Genomic DNA, 5254 nt, shown 5'->3' with positions numbered 1-5254 from the left:
ACTACTGTATACGTTTTCAACGGGCTACCGAATTTAGCCTATTCGCACATATTTTCTCCAATCATCACCCCGATGGCAGATTATCCACTATTTCACAATTCTTCGGGAGTATGCTGATTTTTCTCTTATAAAGGGTTTTAACTTGAGGCCATTCGCCTCTTTCACGAGTTGGAAAATATCTTTAGAAAAATCTCTAACCCTTTGTGCGGGATTGGGAATCGAACCCAGGTGAGCTGCGTACAGGGCAATAGATTTACCAACTACGCTATGTCCGCCCCTGGGATTATGCTGTTGCTGTTAACGTCCTTATCTGATAAGCGGTTATCATATTGACGAGCACTTCTCACGCAAACTATCAGGCAGTTCCTTAACAATTACTGGCAATTGTTATTTAAATGGGTGGATATTATCATTGGAAGGAAATTTTTTGCCCATTCGAATTGCGACTCTGTTTATGGAGCCTCTCGTTTTCGGCTTAATTACCATTCAAAATTATCGTTCACTGGAGAAAAGGGTCCTAGAAACAGTCAATTTCGAGCTTCAATAGAGCCATGCATGATAAACTCGAATCGGCAATTACACCGTCGATCTCAACTTTGTGGGCGGGCATGTAGGCATTAAATACTATGTGACAAGCTGTCACAAATCTGAGGTAATCTGGGTGAACTATTGAAATATTTGCTACTTAGCAGATGATTTTTGATCCGGAAGAAAATCAGATATGGTTCGACGGAGTTCAATGTGTACGATTTTAAACGGGAAGTCTTCGATAACGAATATTGTTCGACATCCGGGCAAATGCGGGTTGAATTTCCCAATTAATTGTCTGAGTAAGCCGATCTCTTACAAAAGTACTCCGTCCGTCACCTTCAAACACCGCAAGGATTCGGTAACTGTCTGAATCTGAAAAATATTTTTTTTAACCTTCGCGTTGCCACGATATCTTTCACTCATAATTTCGGTGCTTAATTGACTATGGTTTTCATAACTGCTTTCAACCTACAAATGATTGGGAACTTATTTATGTTCCGTAGACGATATATGTTCATCGGATCAGATAATCAGTTCCGAAAATCCCGTGGAGTCTATCCGAGGGTCATTTAAACCATATTTATTTTAATTTTCCAATGTTTAGCTTCTAATTTGGCTTTAACATAATATGAACAAATCGTATATGTGAAACTTCATGCTGGCTATTTTCGGGAACTCTGAAACCGGTTCCTGCAGGCGAAACAGTATAAATGTTCACGGAGAACATATGAGCATGCAACATACTTAACATTCCTGAACATTTCTGTAAGCATCCGGCATATCCTGAAACCGACATCAGAAGAACTTGTGGAAGAAGTTCATCCGAAAAACCTAACTCACATCGGCCGTTTTTGAAGCAAGCATCAATCCGCCGCTAGCGTAGTCCTGTCACTAAGTTAGTGTCGGATTTTGATGAGACGAAGTCGAAACGCAAATTCTATAATTAATTTTAAATAAGGTAATACCAATACCTTATTGCGTCAAAATCCAAACAAATTAATCAATTCTTCAAACGTTCATTGTATAATGAGAAGTAGTTTACTTTTTACATAAAAAGAATAATTTTCTACATGGTTTAATGATAATACAAGAAAGAAGGGTTGCCCCACCTACCTCTACGATAAAACTGTCAAAGTTATATTAATGACATAATTTTTATGAGAAACGCCTCAAACTTTTTATTTTGGACGGCTTTTGAAATGAAATGTATGACAGATATGGCTTGCATGTCATCAGCAAAATTTTCTAAAATGTGTTATTCTGCGGAATGAAGACAATATAGCACACTCAAAATTTCAACAGCAAAGATTAAAAATTAAAAAATAGCAAAACAATTTTAACCTTTAACATTTATCAGTTGCATAGATACATGAATAAGACAGACAGACAGACAGAGCCGGAAAGCAAGCTAACTCATTAAAACTGTAGCAAAGATCGTGGGGTAGACAAGCTTCGATATCATCATGGTAAAGTAGTCCCACCAAAAGTCACCCTATGCGAGTTTGTAGGAACATACAATTTTGCCCCATCCTGCGCGATTACCATTCAAATTATTCAAATAGCCATCCTCGTACTTCAGTAGCTCTATGCATAAAAAAACTTGAATCCGTGACCACACCGTCGATCTCAACTTTATGGACGGGTATGTAGACGCAATAGTCCTTCATAAAATACTTATCGCCAGTAATGTCATTTGCTTCCTTTAGAGAAGATATCGTAGATCTGAGCTTACCTGAGCGAATTTTCGAGACATCCGCTACTCAGTAGATGATCTTTGATTCGAAAGAACATCGGATATGGTCCGACTGAGTTCAATGTATATGATTTTAAACGGGAAGTAGGAGTCTTTGATGACGAATCTTGTCCGCCATCCATTTTACCAACAACTAGGTCTTTTTCAGGAGAGATAATTTATGCACTGACCTAGAGCCCTTAAACAAAGTGAAATTTTTAAGAAACCGAAGGAAGAGGCTAAAATTTCGGGGGCTATAAGAAATTGAAATGCCAGCCAAATCGATTTTCTTAGAAAATTATAAAAAGAATGTGTGAAAACATTGAACAATAACATAAAAGCATTACTGTTTCACTCGTTTACGCAAAAAATGGGTGGGTAATGTCTGAGACATAACTGAAATGTCGTGATAGTACTGACGGGACATAACCGGAATGTCGTTACGGATTTCACGAATCTACAATTCAAGATTTGCCTCTAAAATTTATATGAAATAAGCGACAGTCAAACACGAACGACCTTCGATCGAATCGTTTTTTCGGTGTTTTTACACGCCCACCATCGTAAATAAATATAACCGTGGTGAAGGAACAAATATTCAAATCAATTCTTCGGATCCAATAAATTGTTTGCTCAGGTGAACGATCTGTACATTGTCTCCCAGAAAAATACTCCATCCGTCGCCTTCAAACACCTAGCATCAATTGATTCCTAAAAGTCTCCCGAGAAAAGCTTCCGTCAGTCGTCTTCAAACCAAACACCGCAATGATGATATTATGGACAAATCTGCAATGGACTTATACTTAAAAATTCACAAAACTTTGTACGTTTGTATGCTGGTGTTCCATATTGATGGCTATTCCCGAAAAATCAGCACACAGTCAATTTATGCTAAACTACGAATGGTTGCTAAACTAATAATTGCGCATAAGAAAGTAACAAACACTCACTCAACAACGACTGTATCTAATGCTCGCCAACAACCATCACAACCAACACTGAAGTCAACGTTGAAGAAGACGAATACGCAATGGTGGATCGTAAGAACAATAAATCAACAAGAACATCCGACCGTGAACAACAAGAAAGCAGTAGCGCTGTCGACATGGACGTGGATGCAGGCGAATGCGACGGACTAACCAAGGGGATAACGAAACTAATGATTCATCACCAAGAAAAAAGAATATGTACACGCAGTAACAAACTGCTTAAACAGGATCCATCGAACACCAATGACCTAAGGTTAATCAATCTCGCCGCAACCAGCACATGGGCATCTGTGGCACCGTGACCCTATATCTTAATTACAAAAAGGATATCTATATCTTAACGTGGCCTAACGATCCTGCGCCTATCAAGTACTCTTCCTTGTTCTGTTTAGTATATTGTGCCCATTGTCGACAAATATAAAAGCGGGCTTGTAATACCGCGATCAACGCAGCTCAACAATATAAAGAAATGTAGGTCAATAACCTTTACCAGAAAAACTTCAATCAAGTCGGAACCTACCGAAACCGGTTACTAAATTACTTTGAACTATCCAGGCATGCCGCAGACTCGGGTGATTCGCTGTTGATAAAAATATCAAAACATCCCGACTCATGTGCTAGAAGACAAAGAGTTAAGTCGAGGGGAAACTCTAAGCATACACATATAACCCTAAAACGTTCTCCTTTACCTCCTTGCCACAACCTGAGTACTACGGTTCTTAATAATAAAAATGTCCTTATAACATAAACAAATTTGTCTATGGAAATCATTTGACTAGGGCGATCGAGTCCCTTGAAATTCCCATTTAGATTATATCCTTAAACCATAGCAAGAAAAAGCAACAACCACACTGACAAATCACTTTTTCTTCCCTCTATGATACAAGCTGGTTGAGACCTATCCGGTTTTGCCTACTTGAAGGTAGTAATCAATTAAACTACTTTTGTATGGGTTAATTCCCAATCATTTATCGTCTATAGATAGTTGCTGTCTGTCGAGGATTCTGTCATGTCGACAATCAAGTATCTGAACTGCGAATGTACTCTAATTGGCAGGGAAGGTAGGACCGAACTGAAGGACAACCAGACGTCTTTGCTAGAACGTTGACCGCATACGATTGACGTCAATTTCCGAAAATTCCGTTGTCCAGCATCAGCAGTTCGATCGCTCTCCGGAGAGAACAGCACGCGAAGCGAACTTGGTTCAGATCACATGACTTCTGGTGGCGCATTTGGGGCTTGTGATGTTACCGATCTCACCGAGGGATCCGGCCTGACGTCAGTATGAAGGAGGAGTATAGTTACAGCCCACATCAGGAATTACCAGACCATCACAGCAACGGTATGCAGTCAGGAGTGAAGAAGGTTGCACGTTTAAACCTGTTTCCGCATGAATAAGAATTCTGCCGTTCCTCGATCGGTTGTTTTGTAGCACCGTACACATAGTTGGTTTGTCGTTTCCTTATTAACAAAATGAGACAATTTTATGTGGTTGGAATAAAAAATAATCCTTCGACTTGCGTCAACCGAAACTCCTCTCGGGCGGGTGAGTCGAAATTCTGTACAGATAACGACTGGAAATTTTTGGTCCTGGTGGTAATGACGCATTGGAGTGTCTTCATTTTCGAAAGAAAAAAATTCTGAGTAATCTGTTAAAAAATTTCGTGATTGAAAGCACCAGGGAGGAGACGTTACCCTTCAACCGAACAAGCTGCGCAGAACCACGACCATTAGTGTCCTGGGCCTGACTTATGGTGATTCCCTAGCAGCGAATGCAAGATACAAGATTGTCCCGTGTCAGACCAAACGACCGATACGTGAGAGAAATAACTAGATGTTATAAGATCAACAAGAGAACACAAAAACAAGCGAAAAAGCAACTGCACTAGAACCTTCTCCGATAAGTGAAGGGGATTTCCCATATTTTTGTTGTGCGGACAGGACAAAAAAAAACTATACCCACGGTCGAGTTCAAGGTAAACTATGCACGGTGTATCGCCGG

The sequence above is a fragment of the Topomyia yanbarensis genome, unplaced genomic scaffold, assembly GCF_030247195.1.
Source record: "Topomyia yanbarensis strain Yona2022 unplaced genomic scaffold, ASM3024719v1 HiC_scaffold_231, whole genome shotgun sequence".
Classification (NCBI taxonomy): domain Eukaryota; kingdom Metazoa; phylum Arthropoda; class Insecta; order Diptera; family Culicidae; genus Topomyia; species Topomyia yanbarensis.
The sequence above is the reverse complement of the archived record's forward strand: the minus strand, read 5'-3'. Positions refer to the sequence as shown.